We start from the raw sequence: 23,868 nt of genomic DNA, 5'->3' as shown, positions 1-23,868 counted from the left end.
TGAACATTTTAACAATATTCTTTCAATTCCTGAACAAGATATATCTTCCCATTTATTTGAGTCATCTTCAATTTCTTTCATCAGTATCTTACAGTTTTCAGAGTATAGTTTTCAGGTCTTTCACCTCCTTGGTTAAGTTTATTCCTGGATATTTTAAATTAAGAAAAAAATTGTAAACATTTATTCATATTTGGGAGACAGAGACAGTGTGTTAGTGGGAGAGGGGAAGAGAGAGAGGGAGACACAGAATCCCTTTGGGTCATGACCTGAGCTGAAGTCGGACATTTAACTGACTGAGCCACCCAGGTGCCCCTACAGTTTTGTTTTAAGGTCTATTTTTTTCTGGCATAAATATTGATACCCTAGATTTTTTTTCCCACTTTAATTTGTGTGGAATATCTTTTTCTTATCCCTTCACTTTCAGTCTGCATGTCTCTTTAGGCCTGAAGCGAGTCTCTTGTAGACAGTACATAGATGAGTCTTTTTTTTTTTTTTTTTAATCCATTCACCCTATATCTTTTGATTGGAACATTTAGTCCATTTATATTTAAAGTAATTGTTGACAGATATGCACTTATTGCCATTTTGTTAATTGTTTTCTGTTTCTTTTTTCTTTTAGTAGTTCTCTGTACCTCTTCTCTCTCTTGCTTTCCTCCATTCTGATTTGATGAGTTTCTTAATGTTATGCTTAGAGTTCTATCTCTGGTGTGTGTGTGTGTGTGTGTGTATGTATCTTTTATAGGTTTTTGGTTTGTGGTTACCATGAGGTTTGTATATAATATCCTGTATATATAGCAGTCTATTTTAAATTGATAGTCACTTAAGTTCAAACACATTCTCAGAGCACTTCATTTTTACCCTATGCATCAATGTACATGACATCATATTTTATATCTTTTTATTTTTTATGTGCATTTAACTAGTTATTATAGATATAATTGATTTTACTACCTTTGCCTTTTAACCTCTGTACCAGCTTTATAGGTGATTGATCTGCTACCTTTACTATATGCTTGCTTTTGTCAGTGAATTTTTTCCCTTTCATAATTTTCTCTCTTTTAGTTATGGCCTTTTTTCCACCTTAAAGAAGGCCTTTTAACATTTCTTTTAAGGGTGGTTTAGTGGGGTGAACATTTTAAATTTTTGTCTGGAACACTTTTTCTCTCTCTTTCAATTCTGAATGACGATCTTGCCGGTAGAGTATTCTTGGCTGTAGGGTTTTTCCTTTCATCACTTTGAATATATCCTGCTACTCTCTTCTGGCCTGCAAAGTTTCTGCTAAGAAATCAGCTGATAGCTTTATGGGATTTCCTTTATATATAACTAGCGGCTTTTCTCCTACAGCTTTTAATATTCTTTATTTTTGATTTTTGACATTTTAATTATTCAGTAGGTATTTTTGAATGAATATGAAAAACTAAGAGCAATCAAGTATTATAGTTGCTGCCTATGAGGCAAAAAAAAGAGAGGGGATTCCAAGGAGAATTTGGGAGAAAGCAGTGGTTGTTTTTCTGGAAAGAAGAAGAATGGCACTCTCAACAGAGGGATGCTCAGAGGCAAAGGCATGGAGGAGGGAAGTGTGTTTGGGGAGCTGCATATTCTGAAGTTCTCTGTGGCTCAAGTGTGGAGGAGGAGGAGGCACGTGTGGTACCTGAGACACGGTTGGGGAAGGAAGAGGAGCCAGATCACAAGAGACTGGATTTACAAGGCTGAAGAGTTTGGATTTTATCCAATAAGCAGTGGAGAACCAAGGAAATCTCCAAAGCAGGGTGGAAGCGTGATGAGACTTGCACTTTGGAGAGTGAATGGAAGTCAGGGCAATGGTGTGGGGTTAGAAAGGAGCACAGTAGTGGGTGTAGAGCAACTGGGAGTGTAGGGGCTCAGTTGAGGAGGCTGAGATCTTGAAAGAGGAGATGGAGGAGAATAGGACAGGTGAGGGAGATGCAGTTTGTAGAATTCATAAGACATAGGCATTCCCTAGATGTGTTTGGTGAGGGTTGCAAGAACTCTTCTGCAGGATGAGAAGAGACAAGGCAGCTTTGGGGCAAAAGATCATGAATTTAGCGTTGGGCAAGTTGAGCTTGAGGTACCTGTGGGATATACATGTGGAGAGGTCCAGGTTGGGGCTGAGGAGTGGGGTCTGAGTGGGGGGTGGATATCTGGCAGGTGTTGGTAAATAGATGGTAATGGGCACCCAGGGAGCATTGCAGGCCTAAAAGAAGACGGAGCCTGAGACAGGATCTGAAGGAGCACTGATACTTGAGGAAGGGCAGCAAAGGAGTGTGAGAAGGAGTGGCAGAAGGCTAGAAGAGCCAGGAGAGGCCACACACAGAAATGGGCGTATTTCAGTGAGGGAATGCTCAGCGTGTCAAGTGAAGACTAAGCTGTATCCATGAGAATTAGCAACAAGGAGGTCACTGGTGAGGACAGTTCCAGAAGCAGGTGGGAGTTGAAGTCTGAGATCATTGTTTAAAAATATAGGTTTTATTATTAGTATACCTGGATTATTATATAGGTATAGCAAGGTCAACAGATCAGGAGATGACTGCTCTTGAAAAGTCGTTTGTCGGGCACCCTCCTACGCTGTTGGTGGGAATGTAAACTGGTGCAGCCCCTCTGGAAAGCAGTGTGGAGGTTCCTCAAAAAGTTAACAATAGAACTCCCCTAGGACCCAGCAATAGCACTGCTAGGAATTTACCCAAGGGATACAGGAGTGCTGATGTATAGGGGCACATGTACCCCAATGTTCATATCAGCAGTCTCCACAATAGCCAAAACATGGAAAGAGCCTAAGTGTCCATCAATGGACGAATGGATCAAGAAGATGTAGTTTATCTATATGATGGAATACTACATGGCAATGAGAAAGAATGAAATCTGGCCATGTGTAGCTACATGGATGGACCTTGAGGGTGTTATGCTGAGCGAAATAAGTCAGGCAGAGTAGGACATTTACCATATGTTTGCACGTATAGGAGGATTAGGAGGAACTTAATGGAGGACCATGGGGGAGAAGAAGGGGGAAATAGTGGGGGAGGGGGAGAGAGGCCAACCATGAGAGACTCTTGAATGCCGAGAACAAACTGAGAACTGATGGGTGTGGGGGGGGGGGGGGGAGATGGGCATGGAGGAGGGCCCTTGTGGGGATGAGCACTGGGTGTTATATGGAAACCAACTTGACAATAAACTATTTGTAAAAAAATAAAATAAAAAATAAATAAATAATAAAAAAAGAAAAGTCGTTTGTTACATTCACAGATCCTAAGTGGAGGGACACACGATCCGCAGGGGGCCACTCTGGGAATCAGGAGGCAGAGGAGGGAGAGGGGGTTTCTGTGGGAAAGAATGGGTGAGAAGATAAACAGGTTTAGGATTGCTAGTGTGAATAATTGCAGGGGATTCTGGGGGCACAGGGGTGACTCCAGTTGGCTGGTACCTGGCCCTGTGATGATTAGGGCAGGTGGCTAGTGGGTTGGAGTGTGAGAGCCTAATAACGAGATGGTTGAGAATGTGGGCACCAGCAAATTCGACTGTTAACTAAGTTCGATTGATAAACTAGATGGATGAAATTAGATTGGCTGGTTTGCACTTGAAAGGTGCACTTGTGGGTGAATGGTATATTATCTCTAGGAATTGGCTAACCCTGGGGTGGGAAGTCACCCCAGATGCCGAAGCATCAGAATATAGAACCTAAAAGATCTAGTTAATATAGTTATGGGTTGGGGAGTGAGTGAGAAGAGATTGGAGATGGAAAGCAGAGGAACCTTGTAAGTGAGGGTAGTAGAACTTCCGGTGGCTCCCTCTTCTACGTGGAGCCACGTGGAGAGGTGAGTTGCTGGTTTCCAAAGAATAGGGCTAGAGCCTCCCCTGAAGGCAAGGACATGCCTGCTGTTAAGATCTTGCTCACGCATGTCTCCTGTACCGCAGCCCTTGACAAAGATGCTTGAAGGCACGGGCTCTGGGGCTGCTTGGGCTTTGCACTCAACCTCAGAGTGTTGGCTTGGCTAAATTCACTTCTTCCCTGTCTGCACAGAGTCAGGGGAGAGCCAGAAAGGGATGCCTGAGAGGTGAGAATAGCCCCCCTGAGTCCTGACTCAGTCTCTCCAGTAGAAGGAAAACGAATTAGCAGTTTTTTGGCAGGTAGAGCTGTGCCTAGGGATAAACAAGATTCATCCCTGTGGAATGTGAGCAGCGTTAGCATTTTTTTTTTTTTATTGGCTTTTGGGAAAAAAATGGGGAAGCAGAGATCCCACAGTTCTCTGAGGCCACTTCTATCTCAGCTTTTCAAAGTCAGGACCCATCTTCTTGAGCAAAGCCACTTTGTGAGCAAGCTGCTGTCTCCTGATTTACAAGCTCATAATATCCCTAACTCCTTGTGAAGTGGCTGACAATTACCCAGCAGTCCTTGCCAGCTGGCTTCGGCCAATAGAGCTGCATGCAAATGCAGCATCCTGTAACTGCTCTGGGTCAGGCTACCTCAAAGCGAGGGGAAATCCAACGTTTACATAAGGAAAAGGAAAAAAATCTGAAATACTTTCTTTATGTTGGATGCATTTCTCCTGCTCATTGGCATGGAGGAAAAGCAGAAAATGTCAATGGATGTTCTTTTCCCATAGTGGGTGTGTAGGAAAGCACATGTTTCAGCTTCTCTTGATGAGAATCAGACAGATCTCATCCATTCAGCCTTCTAGGAGCTACTGGAGGAAGGGGAATGAGTGGATCTGGGGGTAAGGGTGACTCCTAGCACAAAATCTTTCTGGGGCGCCTGGGTGTCAGTTCAGTGTTCGACTTTGGCTCAGGTCATGATCTCATTGTTTGTAGGTTTGAACCCTGCGTCTGGCTCTATACTGACAGTGTGGAGCTTGCTTGGGATTCTCTGTCTCCCTCTCTCTCTGCCCATGTCCCATGCTTGTGCTCTCTCTCTCTCAAAATAAATAAACTTAAAAAAAAAACAAACAGTTTCTCAGCCCCAATCCTGCGTAACACCCTTTCCTGTCTTCACCCCTATATCCAGTCATTCATCCAAACTTGAATTCTACTTTCAGAATACTTCTGGGAGCATTCATCTTCCTCTTCAACCTCACCGACACAGCCCTAGCCCTAATATTCATCTTCTCTTGCTTGGAGTATTGCAGTAGCCTGCTAGCTGGTCTTCTGCTTCCAGTCTCTCACTCCCCATTGCTACCAAAGCAATTTTTTCCCCAAACCATGTTTTTTAAAAAATGTATACACTTAAAAATTTTTATTTTACTTACTTTCAAAAATTTTATTTATTATTTATTTGATTCCAATATAGTTAACATACAGTGTTATGTTAGTTTCTGGTGTATAATATAGCTAGTCAACAATTCTATACATTTCTCTGTGCTCATCAAGGTAAGTAGGCTCTTAATCCCCTGTGTCTATTCTACCCACGCCCCACCCACCTTCCTTCTCGCAACCACCAGTTTGTTCTCTGTATTTAAGAGCCTTTTTTCTTTGTTTGTGTCTTTTTTTCTTTGTTCATTTGTTTTGTTTCTTAAATTCCACATATGAATGAAATCATATGGTATTTATCTTTCTCTGACATCACTATAGCTCCATCCATATTGTTACAGATGGCAAGATTTCGTTCTTTTTTTATGGCTGAGTAATATTCCATTCTGTATATCCCCTTCTTTATCCATTTATCTATGGATGGATACTTGGGTTGCTTCCATATCTTGAATGTTATAAAGAATGCTGCAATAAAGATAGGGGTGCATATATCTTTTTGAATTAGTGTTTTCATTTTCTTTGGGGTAAATACTGAGGAGTAGAATTATAGGATCATATGGTAGTTCTATTTTACATTTTTGAGGAGCCTCCATACTGTTTTCCAGAGTGGCTGCACCAGTTTGCATTCCCACCAACAGTGCAAGAGGGGTCCTTTGTCCTTGCCAACACTTGTTATTTCTTGTGTTTTTGACAGGGTATGTGTACTATTCTTATCTCCGTTTTACCTGAGGAAACTAAGGCCTGGAGAAGCTCATCATCAGGTAAGAGGCTGGGCTGTTAACATTATTCTCTACAATTCTCTATACTAAATGATCTCCCTTGCAGACCATTCTCCACATGAGTGCTCTTTTAAAATACAGAGCAGGTCATGTCCTGTGCCTCTTTAAAACCCTTCAAGGCTCAATGTTTTCTCCTTTCTCTTAGAATAAAACCCACATTCCTACAAAGGATGGCACGTGTAGGCCCCACATGTCTCTGCTGTACCTAGCATCGTCTTTCCTGCCCACATTGGACCTGGCAGTCTCTCTGCCAAGTCCTGTCCCACCTCAGGGCCTTTGAGTTAACTCTTTGTGTAGACAGGTGGTTCTCTCCAGGGGCTATTCCCTCTCCTCCCTCCCCCTCCTCTCTCCCCAGGGACTTTTGGCCACTTCTGGAGACACTTTTGGTTGTCACAGTTGGGGCAGGGGGAGGGGCTCTTGGCAGGGATGAAAGACCAGAGATGCTACTAAACACCTTGCAACGGACAGGACCATCTCCACAGCAAAGAATGATCTGGCCCCAAATGTCAATCATTGATAAACCTGGGTCTAGAAACCACTTCTCTGTTTCTTCATTCACATGATTCATTCACTTTCAACTGTAGATGTTGGCAGAAGATGTCTTCCTGATTCTCCTGTTTAAAGGAGAGCTAGCCTCATGCCCCCCCCATCCCCCCAAGTTATCTCCCTCATTTTCCCAATTCTTAGTACTTATGCTTTATTTTGTTCTTCTGGTTTCCTGGGTTCATGCTTTAGGTCACTGTTTCTAATCTTTTGAGAAAATACCTCAGTAAGATATTCTAGGTTTTAAATTTGGGTCATGTATAGTCTTTAAAATTTGTTCCATATTTTTGGTGCTACTGTTATTGGAGTCTAGTTTTACATTATGCTTTTTAACCTATTCGTGGTATTGTGTACATAGGTACTAATGTTTGAGAAGTGCTTATTGAATGGGAAAGATCTTGCCAATCAATGTTGAATGAATTAAGTGTGTTCAAAATGCTATAGAGATTTGTGTTGTTTAATATAGTGCAAGTAGCATGTGCCATTTAGATAAAGTTAAACTAATTAAAAATAAATAGAATTAGAAATTCAGTTCCTCACTATGCTAGCTACATTTCAAGTTCTTGACAGCCAATTGTGCCTCATGGCTACCCTGCTAGACAGTGAAAATATAAAACATTTCCATCATGCAGAAATTTCCGCTGGGCTGTGTTGTTCCAGAATTTGGTTCTATTTTAAGATAAATATATCACTCATATGGTCATACAGATGTAGATACAAGTTTTATAGGTTTTATGTTACAATAAAATGATTTTTAAAACTTTTCTTTTTATACAACATACCTTTATTAACCTGATAGGATGTACTAAATTATTAAATGTTAAAAATGATCACATTTTTTGGAGAAATCTCTACTTCGCTGCATTAAAAAAATATACTGCTTCAGGGGCGCCTGAGTGGCTTGGTTGGTTAAGTGTCTACCTTGAACTCAGGTGACAATCTCACGGTTTATGGCGTTGAGCCCCACATCAGGTTCTTGGCGGTCAGCATAGAGCCTGTTTGGGATCCTCTGTTCTCCCCACCCCCCGCCCCTCCTCCATTCTACCTCTTTCTCTCAAAAATAAATTATCATTGAAAAAAAAATTTAAAAAAGTCACTGCTTCATCAATGTCTATTTATTTTAAAAATTCCTATTACATCTTAGGAAAAGTGACACAGTCTTAAAATTATTGAAGCAGGTATTGACACTTGATTCCTTGTTATAGATGAATACCGTTCCATCGTGTGAATACACCCCATTTTGTTTATCCAGTCATCCGTTGATAGGCATTTGAGTTGCCTCTACTTTTTGACTCTTGTGAATAGCGCTGCTATCAATATTCATGTAGAAGTATTTTTTTGAATTCCTGTTTTCAATTCTTTTGAGTTTCTACCTAGGGGTAGAATTGCTGGATCGGATGCTAATTTTATGTTTTAACTTTTTGAGGGAACTGCCAGGCTGTTTTCCACAAAGGCAGCACCTTTTAGCACTCCTACTTGGATTATACAAGTGTTTCTGTTTCTCCATGTCCTCGCTAGCACTTCTTTTCTGTTTTGTTTTGGTTTGGTTTGGTTTTATTTAATTAGAGCCATCCTAGTGGGTGTGAAGTGGTATCTTACTGTGGTTTTGATTTGCATTTCACTAATGACTATTGTGTTGAGCATCTTTTTATATGCTTATTGGCCATTTGTGTGTCTTGCTTATTTTATAAAATTGGATTGTTTGTCTTTTTGTTGTCTACTGAGTTGTAAGAGTTCTTTATCCAGTCTGGGTATTAGAACTTTTATTTATTTGTTTATTTATTTATTTATTTTTAAAGTTTATTTATTTTTGAGAGGGAGAGAGAGCATGAGCTGGGGAGGGGCAGAGAGAGAGAGAGAGAGAGAGATAAAGAGACAGAGAGAGAGAGGGAGAGAGGGAGGGAGAGAGGGAGGGAGGGAGGGAGACACAGAATCCGAAGCAGGCTCCAGGCTCTGAGCTGTCAGCACAGAACCTGATGAAGGGCTGGAACTCACAAACTGACATCATGACCTGAGCTGAAGTCAGGTGCTCAGCTGACTCAGCCTTATTATGGGTGTTAGACCTTTTAAAGGTATATGGTTTGTAAATACTTTCTACCCCTCTATAGGTTATCTTTTCGCTTTTTTGATGATAGCATTTAACGCACAGAATTTTTAAATTTTGATGAATTCCAGTTTACCTAATTTCTCTTCGTTGTGTGTGCTTTTGGTATCATATCACCAAGAATTCATTGCCAAATCCAGGGTTCATGAAGATTTAACCTTATGGTTTCTTGTAAAAGTTTATGGTTTTAGGGGGCGCTTGGGTGGCTCAGTTGATTAAGTGTCCAACTCTTAGTCTTGGCTCAGGCCACGATCTCACAGGTCATGGGTTTGAATGCCATGTGTGGCTCTGCACTGACAGTGAGGAGCCTGCTTGGGCTTCTCTCTCCTCTGTCTCTGCCCCTCCCCAGCTTGTATGTGCATGTGCTCTCTCTTTCTCAAAATAAATACACATTAAAAAAAAGTTTATGGTTTTAGCCCTTATATATAGGTTGTTGATGCATTTTGTATTAAGTTTTGCATATGATATGGCACAAGGATTCAACTTCATTGTTTTGCACCACCATGTGTTGAAGAAAATATTTCTCCCCATTGACTAGTCTTGGCACCTCTGTTGAAAATCAATTGGCCATATATGTATGAGTTTATTTCTGGACTCTCAATTTTATTCCATAGGTCTGTATGTCTGTCTTTATGCCAGCTCCACACTGTTTTTATTACTGTAACTTTGTATAAGTGCTGAAATCGGGAAATATGTCTCTTAGCCTGCCTTTTATTTATTTTAACTAGTTTTACAGTTTATATAAATGGAATCATATAACATGTACTCATATAATGTTTGTTTTCTCCTACTTACTATTATTTTGAGAGCTATCTTTTAAGGTTAAGTTAAAAAATCCCCCTTGGGGGGAGGAGGGGATGGGCATGGAGGAGGGCACTTGTGGGGATGAGCACTGGGTATTATATGGAAACCAATTTGACAATAAACTATTTGTAAAAAAAAAAAAATCCCCCTTAAATACATAACACATTGGAATGATTTAAGATTTTATTTTTAAGTAAACCCAGTGTCAGGCTTGAACTCATGACCCCAAGATCATGTTAGTAGACCCACGCTCTGCTAACTGAGCCAGCCAGGCACTCTACACTTTGAAGTGACTTAAAACATTAAAATGGGGTGCCTTGGTGGCTCAGTCGGTTAAGCATTGACTCTTGAATTTGGCTCAGCTCGTGATCTCATGGTTGTGGGATTAAGCCCTGTGGTAGGCTCAGAGCCTAGCTAAGAGGCTGCTTGAGAGTCTGTCTCCCTCTCTCTCTGCCCCTCCCTGCTCAAGCTCTCTTCTCTCCAAATAAACTAATAATAAATAATAAATAACAAATAAACAAAAAAAACACCACAACATTCAAATAGGATGAGAAGGTTAGAGTGAAAAGTCGGGCTGTCTCCCAGTCCAGTTGTCTACCTCCCTTCCCCAGAGACACTCAGTGTTACCAGTTTGCAGAGCATTTATGGAGAGAAGTTTTAGGCATAAAGAGGTCTCGGATTATACACCTTCCCTCACCCCTCCACAGAGAAGGTAACACATGCGACAGATGGAAGAGAACACTTTATTAGACTGAGCTTTCCAGTTCTTTCCTTGGCTTCCCTTCTCCCCATTCCCATTGCCAGTATTCGATCCATTTTATAAGAGTACAGGGCTGTTACTTTATAGACTATAACTTTGTTTCTCTGGTGTTTCCTCCTAATTGGGGTCAGCTGATGCACTTTGGGTAGTAACACTGCAGGAGTGACATGCCAATCTCTGCCCGTCATATCAGAGGGCACCTCATGTCAGTTTGCACCATTAGTCGTGAAATAAATTTTGATCACTTGGTTAAGGCGGAGCCTGCCAGGCTTCTCCACTGTGAAATTACCAGGTTTTTTTTTGGTAATAAATTATCTTTGGGGAAATTCTTTGTGACAGTGTATATCTTGCTATTCATCAAATATTCACTTAAAGGTTTTAATATCCACTGATGATTTCTACCTGAATTGGTGATTACCACGATGATTGCAAAGTGATGAGTATGAATTTTGTTTGCACTGTCCTTGAGCTCTACTGAACTCAAGAGTCAGGCTGGGTCGATGGTGCTGTGAGGTGCCTCTTACAGGGCTTCTGCCTATCTGTAGCTCTGGAAGTCCTGCCTGCGGGCTCCATAAGGCTCAGCTTGTAGTCCAGGGGAAGGGTGAAGACTCAAGAAAAGTGAGAGGTGTGGGACGCAGAGTGACAATGTCAGATGCACTGAACTTGCCTCCATGCCCCTACTTCTGGCTCCAGAGAAATCAGAGGGCCATTGTAAGGTTGGTGCCATTGAGTGTAGCTTCTATACGATGAACCCTCTCATCTCAGAGATCATGTTCCTGGTTTTATCTTTGTTCTAAGACCTCATGAGGTTTCCTTTTTATCTGGGCAGAGTATCTAGATCTTCAGCTTTTCCTTTTCTTTTTTTTAAGGGAGAGATAAAGTGCATCGTGAGTGGGGGCGGGGCAGAGGGAAAGAGAGAGAGATCTTAAGCGGACTCCTGGCCCAGCATGGAGCCCAGTGTGGGGATCGATCCCATGACCCTGAGATCATGACCTGAGCCAAATCAAGAGTTGGATGCTTAACAGACTCAGCCACCCAGGCACCCCTAGATCTTTAGTTTTGAAACCAAACTTTGGACTCTCTGCTCTGGAACTCCAATTTCTTGAGCAAGGCATCCTCTGAGATGAATCCTAGAGGTAAGGGTTGTTCTTAAATGCCTTGACAAGGATATGTCATTGGGAGGGGGTGTGGCTGGTATGAACCAGCTTGCTTCTCTACCTTGCATCTTTTCAGGATGATCATGTCGTGGCCTTGGCTTGATCCTGAGGCCTCTGCAGGATCTGTTCTTCTCTGAAGTAGATGTCTAGCTCTTTGATTCTGAAGCCAAATTTAGATTCAGACTCTTCAGTGTTGCTCTCTAAAACAAGTTTTTGTTTGGAAACATAACCAGAGTAAGATTTTTGGCTGAATGCATGGATGAGAATTTTCAGTGGATCCTCTGTGAATTTGGTCCAACTGTACCTGCCATGTGTAGCCACAATCTTGTTTGGAGAGTTGCCTCAGGCCATTTTGGAGAAGAGTCTTGGAGTCCATTCTAGGATGTAACTAGCTAGAGTGATCTTGTAAAACTGCAAATCTCACTAGTCCTGTACCTTATCAAAGATCCTTAGATAGCTACCCAATACCTACAGTATCCCTGACTTTATACTGCCAACCCCTGGGATCTGCTATTCCATGCAGATGCTCCCCAAACAGGGTCAATTTGATCTTTATTGAGCATGAAAAATATGAGATGTGAATAATTTATGTGGGGTCAATATAGCTAATAATACAAACAATATAGCTAATAAGCAATATAGCTAATAATACAAACTATGATGAGTTCTTGGATTCATCATAGTTTCTGTATCTGTGGATTCTAGAAATGTGATTTTTTTTTTTGTTGGTAGGATATTCAGAATATTTTGTCATTGAAAAAGGACAGTGGAATATCACTCAGCAGTAAAAAGGACTATCAAGCCAAGAAAAGACATGGAGGAAACTTACATGCGTACTAAGTGACAGAAGCCAATCTAAAAGGGCTACCTAGCATATGACAACCATATGACATTCTGGAAAAGGCAAAACTGTGGAGACAATAAAAAGATCATTGGTTTCCAGGGGTTGATGAATGGGTGGAGCACAGAGGATTTTTTAAGGAAGTATAACTATTGTTTGATATTACAGTGCTGGACACATGCCATTGTACATCTGTCAGAACACACAGAATGTACCCAAGAGTGAACCCTTGTAAACTGTAGACTTCAGGTGATAATGTTGTGTTGACATAGGCTCAGCCATTATAACAAACGTGCTACTCTGGGATGGGATGTTGATAATGAGGGTGAGGCTGTGACTGGTAGCTGTGGGCAGGGGGTGTATGGAAATGATTTCTCTTCAACTTTGTTCTGAACCTAAAACTGCTTTAAAAAAATAAAGTCCATTAAAAAAAAGATTCATACATTTAAAAAATGTTGGGCACCTCTTGGCCTTCTGGATAAGAACCGAACTCCTTCATGTGCTGCCCCCCGCCCCCCCCAATTGGGCTTGTATAACTTTCTGGCTTCATCTCCCACCCCGTTCCCTCCTTCCAGCAGGACAGGCTGTGTTCTGGGCACACCGACCCTCTTGCCGGCCGCCTTCTTGCTTCGTGCCTCCATTAGTCCCTCTCCTACAGGACTTGTCTTTTTCCTCCTCTGCCTGGTGAGATCCTACAAGTCCTTAGGCTCAGCTCAGATGTCTTGCCCTTGCACCTCAGATGGTGAGTCTTTTTTGGTGCATTCAGTTCCAGGCAGAACTGTCACCACCAAAGCCCTCTGTGACTGCACTTTGAGGGCCAGGTTTCTGGCAGATGCAACTGCTTAGGAGTCTAGTTACTTATCTATGATTTATGTTTCTTTTTCTCCAGGCACACTCTTCTTTTATTCAAAGGATGAGCATGGCATGGAGTGTATCATGATTAATTTCTTTTTTTTTAATGTTTATTTTCACACACACACACACACACACACACACACACACACACACAGAGAGAGAGAAAGAGAGAGAGCGCACATGAGTTGGGGAGGGGCAGAGAGGCAGAGAGAGAGGAGAGAGAGAATCTCAGACAACGCTGGGCTCAATCTCATGACCATGAGATCATGACCTGAGCTGAAATCGAGAGTTGGATGCTTAACTGACTGAGCCACCCAGGTGCCCCTGTGATGGTTAATTTAATGTGTCAAGTTGACCAGGCCATGGATGCTCAGATAGCTGGTTAAACTAGATTTCTAGGTGCATCTGTGATGTTATTTCCAGAAGAAATTAGCTTTTGAGTTAGTGAGCTCAGTAAAGCAGATGGCCCTCCCAGAAGTGGGTGCCCTTATAACAAAGACCTGACAACATGAAAGTGGCTTTGCAACTGGAAGAGTTTTGAGGCACGTGCTGGACCCATACTGCTGCCATGAGGGTCTGAAAAGCATTTCTAGTGAAAGCTCAGGAAGAGGAGAGCTTCAGAGAAAATGTCTTTTTTAGAGAGTATATAAATGATCAAGCACAGAATGTTGGTAGAACTGAATGGTAAAGGCCATTCTGATGAGGTCTTGGATGGAAATGAGGGACAGCTTACGTGATGGTGGAGAAAAGGCCATCCTTGTTATAAATGGCAGAGAAGTTGGCTGAGTTGTGTTTGTGTTCTAGTGTTTTCCAGAAGGTAGTACTTGGATGCACTGAAATTGGATATTTAACTAAGGAGAGATTTCTTAGCAAAGGAGTGGCTTGGTTCCTTCTGAGTGCTTCTAGTAAAGTGCAAGAAGAGAGAAAAGGATTGAAGATTGGTCCGGAATTCTGAGCAAAAAGGAACCAAAACAAGATTTGGAAGATTCTGTCCATACCGTGAAAAAAGAGAAGAGTATGTTCACCGTGAAAAAAGAGAAGAGTATGTTCGGAAGGGAACAGTGAGGCTGTGGCCGACTGACCATTGATAAGGAGAGTAGTGTGATGCCGAACCAGTCATTGAAGCAGCCATCTCAACAGAGTCCCAGATGGGATTATACCAGTGGAAACGCTATCAGTGGGACTGTGTGCTGTCCTTCATGATAAGGGAAGAAGGATCTTAAAGGCAATTTAGAGCCATCAGGGCCACTGCCTAGCTTTCAACAGGGCAGAGGGGCCCCTGGCAGAGATCTGGGGGTGTGACCCTCAGTTGGCATAGGGCCTCAGCAGAGGTGGCACCCCACCAAGCCATGGGGGTGACGTTGCCCACTCCCCAACCCCCAGTGGGCCTGGAAGGCACAGCATCTAGCCACAGAGGATTGTTCTCCAGTCTTAAGATCTCATGGAGTTTGTCCTGTGGAGTTTGGACTTGCTTGAGACCAGTCACCCCTTCCTTCTCTCCTATTCCTCCCTTTCGGAGAGAGGGAATGTCTGTCCTTTGCCTGTGCCATTATTGTATATTGGGAGCACGTAACTTGCTTGGGTTCACAGGCTCCCAGCTGGAGAGCAATGTGCCTGGGGATGGAGCTTCGCTCCGGTGTCACCCACATCAGACTTAGGCCGTGGTTGGATGAGACCGGATGCCTCTAAAAAGTCAACAGTGGAATGAATGAGCTTGGGGGCCTGCTGAGAAGAAATGAATGCATTTTGTATGTGAGAAGGACATGCATCTTGGGGGGCTGGGGGGAGAGTGCTATGTACTGACTATTTGTGTCCTCCATAGTCATATGTTGACATGTTATCTCCAGTCGTGATGGTGTCAGGAGGTGGGGCCTTTGGGAGGTGATGAGGTCATAAGGGCAGGGCCCTCTGGCTTCAGTGCCCTTATATGAAGAGACAGGAGCACCTGCTTCCTCCTTGCCCCGTCTGCCACGTGAAGATGCAGTGAGAAGCAGACACAGCTGCGAGGTGGCCCTGCTTTGGGAGAGGGGGGCATATGGAGGCACAGGCGGTCGGGGTTTGCTTCCTGGCTCTGGAGCGTGAGCGTCCCAGAGCTGATGAGGGAGCTCCGGAGGTGTGGTTCCTGCCTGACTTTCTTCTGTTCTGCGGAGCTGCTTCCTTCCAGCTGGGCGGAACCTCTTCACTCAGCACTTGGCATGCCCTCGGGAAGGAAGTTGGGTCGGGGCAGGGCAGGGGAGGGTGTGGTGGTTGGGGAGCTTAGCCCTTCGCAACTCTTTTGTCCCCCTCAGACCTGAAGACAGATGCCTTCTTCCCTCTAGCACAGTCCCGTTTCCCCTTTTCCAGCAACTCTTGGTCCTGTGTAATTCCCAGGCATGGCCTGTGCTCCCTCTGACCTCATATCATCCTCTGTGAAAGGGGCTAATGTCTGAGCTGCTTGCCCCAGTGAGCGCATCCTGTGTTGCCCAGGTTTATATCTGGAGGCTACACTCCAGGGCCTCCCACATGCTGTGTCTTCCGAGAATAAGCCACCTGCCTAGGCTATTTTCAGACACAGCTGCCGTTGAATAAATCATGACCAGGGAGAGGACAGCTAGGCTCTCTGAGAGGGCTGGGGGCGTGGCCTGGCCCCGGCCCTCCTGTCCCCCCTCTCCCCCCCTCCCCGCTCCTCTGCTGCCTGCTCTCAGCCACACTTTCCTCCCCTCCCTGGATCTAGCCCAGCTTCTCCCCTGTAGGAGGCTTTCCCCCTGTGACTCCACCTTCCCCCACTCTGAGGGACTTGACCCAGTGTCCATTCCATGCACTTAAAAAAAAAAAAAAAACCCACACCAGTTGAGTAGCTGTCTCGGGTGCAATAAGAGTGTAGGATAGAGGGGTGAATAGGTGTGGGCCTTCACCTCCAGTCGGTCGTCCTCTGTGGGGATTTGAAGGCAAGAACAGAGCCACGTGAGGGAAAGCAGTGTCCACATGAGCAGACGAATGCCGGATCGAGTGCAGGGGATAGAAGCAGCACATCTTGCTGTGAGATCGGGAAGCAGGGGGTGCTGGGTTGGGGTTTTCCCTGTGTATCTTCTTTTGCTCCCCTTTTCCTTCCCTCTACCCGTCTCTCGAGCACACTGTTCCATACCAGGCACTCCGCTAGGTGCCAGGGGATTCAGGTGCACTGTTTTTAATGAACTCAGATGCAAGAAATGATGAATTTCTTTATTTTCTCTAAGCTGACTTAGACTCCAGGTCCCAGTTCTGCTGGGTTGGTGGAAAATGCATCTTTGTCATGCTGGAGCCTCTTGACCCAAGGTTGTGCAAAGGCCCAGGCCACACACGAGCCGTGGCATCAGGGGGCCGTGCCCGATGGCAGCTGTGAGTCTGCTCTCGGTGCTGCTGAGCCTTCCTGGGCCTGCTCTGCTGGGTCCCTGGGGCTCAGGCTCAGCTACAGGGATTCGTGTCTGGTTACCTGCTGGGAAGCTGCTGGGGGGCAGGACTCGGTTCCTCCCCCTTGCCCCTCTGGCTCAGGGGAGTCTCTTTCACAAGACTCTTTCTCTGGGCTTCCGAGCATTTCTTCACTCCCTTAAGGATATGTAGTGTATTCACTCAGGGGAAAACAGAAGGCAGGAAGAAAAATATATTCATATTATGGGCTGAATTGTGTCCCCTCAAGAGTCATATGTTGAAGTCTTAACCTTTAGTGTCTCCGGATGGCTTTAAAGAGGTAATTAAGTTGGGGCACCTGGGCGGCTCAGTCGGTTAAGCATCCCACCTGGGCTCAGGGCATGATCTCACAGTTCGTGGATTCAAGCCCTATGTCAGGCTTTGTGCTGGCAGCTCAGAGTCCGGAGCCTGCTTTGGATTCTGTGTCTCTGCCTCTCTTGGTCCCTCCCCGCCCTCTCTCTCTTAAATAAATACATGTTAAAAAAAAAAAAAAAGAGGCAATTAAGTTAAAATGAAGTCTTCAGGATGGGCCCTAACCCAGCATGCCTTATGTCCTCATAAGAAGAGATGTGGATACACATGCGCACAGAGGGAAGGCCCGTGAAAACGCAGTACAGCCATCTATAAGGCCAGGAGGGCAGCCTTCGAAGAAAGCAGCTCTGCGGTGCCTGGCTGGCTCAGTTGGTTGAGCGTCTGACTTTGGCTCAGGTCATGATCTCACAGTTCGTGGGTTCGAGCCCCTCATCGGGCTCTGTGCTGACTGCCAGCTCGGAGCGTGGAGCCTCTTTCAGATTCTGTATCTCCCTCTCTCTCTCTCTGCCCCTCCCCTGCTCACACCCTTTCTCTCTCTCAGAAATAAATAAAACATAAAAAAAAGAAAAAAAGCAGCCCTGCTAATACTTTGATCTTGGACTCCTAGCCTGCAGAACCTGTGGAAAAATAAATTTCTGTTCTGTTCTGCCACCCAGCTGGTGACAGTTTGGTGGGGCAGCTCCAGGAAACGAGTAATTAGGATATGTTTGGTTGCCGTAACAAAGGAACCCCCAACCCAGTGGCTTAAACAAGATGGAAGTTAATTTTTATCTCACGAACCAGCTGACAGGGCTGAGGATTCACACTTCTGATTTTGGGCGCTCCCACCCCCTGTGATGTTGTTCTTATCTTTGAGGTCCCCAAGAGCTTCCCGCTGTGTCCCTAGGTCCACCTCTGGCCAGCAGGAAGGAGGGGAAAGGGAAGAAGAAGAGTGACCTTTCCTTTTAAGGGCAAGGACTAGAAGGTGTGGAATTGCTTCTGCTCCCACATTCATGCCCTGAATGTGGCCACGTGGCCACATGTAATGACAAGGGAGGTGGCAAATGTCTTTGGATGTCTGGGTGACAGCTAAACACTGAGGTTCAGATACTGGAAGAATAAGAGGATAATGACTGCTAAGGACAGTCTCTGCCCTTCCAGAAGCAAGGAAGAACAGAAATGGTCAGTCTACTGGAATAGAGGAAAGGGAAGAGGGGAGGTGACAAGGAGGAGCTAAAAAATTAATATCAAAAATGGCCTGCCACGTGGAGAGCAGTGAGACCTGTGCAGAGCCTGCCCTCCGGTTGCTCCCAGATGCTCAGCATTTCTAGAGAAGAGTCTTTAAAAACAAGCAATTACAAGGGTGCCTGGGTGTTCAGTCACTTAAGCGTCTGACTCTTGATTTAGGCTCAGGTCATGATCTCACGGATCGTGAGATCGAGCCCCGCATCAGGCTTTGCATTGACAGTGCGGAGCTTGCTTGGGATTCTCTCTCCCTCTCTCTCTGCCCCTTCTCCACTCATCCTTTTTCTCCCTCTCTCAAAATAAATAAGCTTTTTAAAAAAGTACAGACTTTTCTATAAACAAATAAAACTAAGCAGTTATAACACAGCAGGACAATATACAATGTGAATAAAGTGGAAATTATTACAATTACAACCTACATTGGACATCATGGAGGTCAAAAAAGAGAGCAAGGGGCGCCTGGGTGGCTCAGTCTGTTAAGCATCCCACTTCGGCTCAGGTCATGATCTCATAGTTCGTGGGTTTGAGACCTGGAGCCTGCTTCAGATTCTGTATCTCCCTCTCTCTCTGACCCTCCCCTGCTCACGCTCTCTCTCTCTCTCTCTCTCAGAAATAAATTAAAAAAAAATGAGAGAGAGCCAAGTAATAGGTGGGAAGTGAATTGATAGAATTCTTAGAACAGGATGCCCAATATTTAATTTTATATCATTTGGGTTCTATAATGGAACTCCTGTACACCTTTAGTCAATAACTATATAAAGGCCTGTGTGTTTGTGGGGGGGGTTTGTGTGTGTGAATCACATTTTGTTTCACACATTTTGTGGGGAAGCGGGAGGAGAGTGTATCTGTTTATTGAACACATCAGGCAGAGCAAGGCTGAAGCAGGTGTCTAGGGGAAGCACTCCCTCACGTCTCGTGTAGAATTTCAGAGAGACTGGGCTGAAGCTGGGAATGGGGTTTCAGCCCATTTTGTTGCATATCAAAGATGGAAGCAATGCCTGGATTATAGCCAGTGTGACGGAAACCAGTTTAAACATGCTTCTGGAGCATATTTCCCTCTCCCCAGGGGAGTCAACGAAAGTATTACAGATGGGGGTGGGTGGGTGGGGGGGAGGGACACTTAGCCTTGCCTTAAAGGAGGAGAAGAGAGGACTAGCTATTCTAGTCGAGGGAAGAGGTTTGGTTCTAAGGGACCGGAAGGCTCTAAGCAGGGGTACGTGATGGCACCTGGGCTTTCAGTACCATGGTGAGGTGTGGAATTGGCTCTGTGGATGTGAGTGTCATGGCCTCTCCCCTCCTCTGCTCACTAAAGACATTTGTGTCTTTTTTGGAAGATCTCCTCCCCTACCTGCCCTCCGTGGTGACGGCTGCTTCAGCCACAGCTGGGCTTCCCATGGTTTGGGGTTTTGTGAAGCAAAACACTGGTGAGGGGGTAGAGAGGGGGTAGAAAGAGACAGAGAAGCCAGGATGGGGCCGTGCATTGGGAAGGGCTGGGGTTCACTCCTGGGAGAGGTTGGGGTATGCAAGGAGGCCTTCTGAATAGTACCCACCCCTTTGGCTTGCCTAAATCCTGCAACAGCCACAATGAAGACGGGGTGTCAGGCACATGGAGATGAACTCCCACAGTATGAAGGAATGGTTGTTGGAGGTTGTGACCTCTGCGGGCTTCATAACACTAAACTGCAGAGCAGGACCCATCCATTTATTTACACACCTAGTCCCAGGCAGTCTCTCTCTCTCTCCGCCCCTCCCCTACTCATTCTCTCTCTCTCAAAAATAAATAAAACATTAAAAATTTTTATGTCTTTGGGTCAGGCAAAGATTTCTTAGATAGGACACCAAAGGCATGATCCATCAAAGAAAAAAGTTAATAAATTGGATTCCATCAAAATGAAAACTTCTGCTCTTCAAAGAGAATGCTAATAATGTCCATCAACTGATGACGCAGTGATAGATCATACAATGACGTATTATTTGTCAATAAAAAGGAACGAAGTACAACGTGGAGAACCCTTGAAAGCCTTATGCTAAATGAAAGCACACAGTCAAAACAGGCCGCCTGTTGAATCATTCCCTTTCTGTCAAATGTACATGGGCAAATTCATACGGATTGCCGAGGGTTGGGGGAAGGAAGGGAAAGTGGGATTTACCACTAATGACTATGGGGTTTCTCTTACCAGGGACAAAAATGCTCTAAGATTGTGGTGATGTCTGCATGGCCCTGTGCACACTGCAGATGTGTAAATTGGGTGAGACGTGAGTTGTACCTGCATAATGTTGTTTAAAACAAGAATGCTTACTGGCTGAGAAGATAAGCCACAAACTGGGAGACAATGTCTGCAAATCACTTATCTGATAACGAACTTGTATCTAAAATCTTAAAACCCTCCAACACAAAAGCAAGAAAACAAACAATCCAGTTGAAAATGTGTGCAAAAGAGTTGAACAATTGCTTCACCAAAGGAGATCTATAGATAACCAACAGGGGAAAAGATGCCGGATAGCATTCATTATTGGGCAGGTGCAAATTAAAACCACAGTGAAGACATTATACACACCCATTAGGGTAGCAAAAACTTATACAAAACCCCAAGTGCCAGCAAGAACACAGAGCAGTGGAAACTCTCCTATGTTGCCTATGGGAATGAAAATGGTAGAGCCCCTCTGGAAAACAACTGGGCAGTTCTGTGAAGTTTGGTAATACACTTACCATATAATTCAACACTTCCACCCTTGAGCATGTACTTAGGTGAAATAAGAAACTTATGTTCACCTGTTGTAAACCATGGACTTGGGGCGATGACGATGTATGAGTGTAGGTTCATCGGGTGTAACTAATGTCCCACTCTGGTGGGGGATATTGCTTAGCGGGGAGGCTGCATATGTATGGGGGCAGGAGGTGTCTGGGAAATCTCTGTAATTTGTGTTCAGTTTTGCTGTGAACCTAACACTGCTCTTAAAGTCTTAAAAAAAAAATTTTTTTTTATGTCTTTATTTTATTTTGAGAAACAGAAACAGAGGGAGACACAGAATCTGAAGCAGGCTCCAGGCTCTGAGCTGTCAGCACAGAGCTCGACGTGGGGCTTGAACCCATGAACCATGAGATCATGACCTGAGCTGAAGTTGGACACTTAACTGACTGAGCCCCCCGAGGCACCCCTTAAAGTCTTAAAAAAAAAAAACACGAGCAACTTATTCCCACAAACCCTTTATGTGACTGTTGACAGTGGCTTTATTTTTAATTGCCCCAAACTGCAAACAACCCAGATGTCCCTCAACTAAGAAGAATGTAAACGGTGGATAAACCAAATATGGACCCGTCCCCACAGTGGAATAGTACTGGGTAGTAAAAAGAAAAGAAAGGCTAATACAGGGCAGCCACATGCATTAGTCTCGAATGCAACAGGACAAAGGAAAGGAGCCCTCCTCAAATAGCTGTGATTCCTTTTTATGACATTTTGGAAAAGGCAAAGCTATGGGGACAGAGCACAGACCCTGACTCTTTTCCAGAGACTGACCACAAAGAGGAGTGATAAGTTTTTGGATAAGAATGCTCTGTCTTGATTGTGGTATGACTTCATGTGTTTTTAGGATATATAGGATGTTATATTTTAAAAGGGGTGAATGTAAATTATATCTCAATAAACCTGGCTTAAAACAGGCTCATTAAAAGACGAGGCAAAGTACACACATTCATACTCAGAATAGCCAAAGGGGGTAATAAGCCAGGAGGTGAATGGATAAAATGCGGTATATCCGCACAATCGTATCTCATGTAGCAGGGCACATGTTCAGTATGTTCAACATGGATAGATTTTAGACGAAAAAGCAAGTCGCACAGGACTGCATGCAGTATGATGCCCATTTTGTGAAATCCAGAATCAAACAGAACTGAAGAGCATCTGGTGACACATATGCTTACTTGTAATAAAAGTCAAGGGCATGCCAAGCACAACATGCAGGTTAGGGTTGCTTCTGGTAGGAGTGAGGGGAGTCAAGAAGATGCATTGGGGAGGAGCTCATGGGTCAAGTTATTGCTCACAATCTAGTTCTTGGGTACTAGGCAAGTGGCAATAACACCTATGTTATTACAAGAAATATGGAGGGCCACGCATGAATCAGTAATAGTATATTATGAAACAGGGATACGATTAACTCCATCTTACCTGATTCTCCTACAAAACCTAAAAACCACATTAGAGGATGCAGCTTAGAAGCACGGGTGCATTTGACTTGGTATTTTTTTCATCCCTAGTAGATGGGCACCTGCATGTCTCTCCCCCAGAGGCAGGCCCCTTTTCACGTGACAAAGAACAGGCTAGAATGAGGCTGGGTCTGCAGACAGTCCCTGTCACAGGCTTCCCGTCAGATACGCCGTGGGAGGAGTGAGGAGAAGAGCCAGTTGTGGATTCTCCGTGGGACCCGTGGGAGCACAGGGCCTGGGAAATGGAGCCAGTCCCTGGCAGCTGTGTCTCTGTGACCCAGAGTTCTCTGAGCCCTTGCTGCTACTGCATTGTGAACCAGGCTTGCTGGGAATCTCACCGATCACCCCAGAGGTTTCTTTTTCTTTTGCGAATCGAGAATTCTTTGGAGCAGTTTTAGGTTCACAGCAAAACTGAGCAGAAAGAGGAGAGATTTCTCATACGCCTCCTACCTACCACTCCCCCTACCCCAAGCCTCTCCCATTATCAACCCCCCCTCCCCCCGGTACATGTGTTCTAATCAGTGAACCACATTGACATGTCATTGTCACTCAGAGTCTGTAGTGCACATTAGGGGTTCCTTTTGGTGGTGAGCGTCCTGTGGGTTTGAAATGTGTGATGACACCACCACCATTCTGGTACCGAACCTAATAGTTACACATCCCTAGCAGTCATCTGTGCATTTCTTCCCCTCCCTCCTTTTGTCCCCACAACCACTTTTACTGTCCTGACACTTTTACTATCTCCATAGTTTTGCCTTTGACCTTAAATGGTCATATAGTTGGGATCATACAGTTTGTAGCCTTTTTTTTTTTTTAATGTTTGTTTATTTTTGAGAGAGAGTGTGTGTGAACAGGGGAGGGCCAGACAGAAAGGAGGACAGAGGATCGAAGCAGGCTCCATGCTGACAGCCCAATGCGGGGCTCGAACTCATGGACTGTGAGATCGTGACCTGAGTGGAAGTCAGACGCTTAACAGACTGAGCCACCTAGGCGCCCCCCAAAATACTTTCTTTTAAACCTCATAGTGACACTTAGCTCAGCGGGATAGCCTCACTATGAGAGACACACAAAGAGAGCAGATTTAGGTCTCTGTAGCAAACACTCTTTGGGTAGGACAGTGAGCATAGTTGCCCATACTAGTTAGCTTAGCACTTTGCCTTCTTTTGGAGCATGGAGATTTGAATTTATGTGAGTTAAGTGCTTAATGTGATGGATTCTCTTATATTTGCTTTTGGAGTTTTGGGCTATGACATACCAATTTCCTCTCTGGGGTTTATAAAGCTCTCTAAAGGAACATGGCAAGAATATGTCTGAGGAGCCTCTTTGTGCACAAGCCACTGGGGTTAGACGTGGACCTGCCACCTTCCAGAAGGTACAGGTCAGAAGCCAGACCAGAAGATGAAATCAATGCCAGGGACTAAGTCAGTATACTCTCGAGAATGTGGGCGATCCTGGGTGGGCAGAAGAGGGCTGCGGGGAGAAGTCAGAGAGGGAAGGGAAGAGCCAGAGGTGGCCACATTTAGATCACCAGGAGAGGAAACTGGGTGGTTAACAGTGCCAGTGGTGCCCAGGCCAAGAGGCTGGGACAGTTCTTGGGTCTGGT

The 23,868-nt window shown here is 44.5% G+C and overlaps 1 long non-coding RNA gene across 3 annotated transcripts in view; it reads left to right on the top strand.

Moving 5' to 3' along the window:
• LOC120230006 overlaps window positions 1-23,868 on the top strand; it is a 233,522-nt gene that overhangs the window by 30,988 nt on the left and 178,666 nt on the right. For all 3 annotated transcript variants that reach the window (XR_005527895.1, XR_005527896.1, XR_005527897.1), the window contains one exon: window positions 5,951-6,017. This is a non-coding gene — a long non-coding RNA (uncharacterized LOC120230006). The remainder of the gene's footprint in view (window positions 1-5,950; window positions 6,018-23,868) is intronic.

Source organism: Hyaena hyaena, unplaced genomic scaffold (genome assembly GCF_003009895.1).
Source record: "Hyaena hyaena isolate Hyena2069 unplaced genomic scaffold, ASM300989v1 scaffold_37, whole genome shotgun sequence".
In the NCBI taxonomy this organism is placed as follows: domain Eukaryota; kingdom Metazoa; phylum Chordata; class Mammalia; order Carnivora; family Hyaenidae; genus Hyaena; species Hyaena hyaena.
Note: the sequence above shows the minus strand (reverse complement) of the source record. Positions and strands in the feature narration are given on the sequence as shown.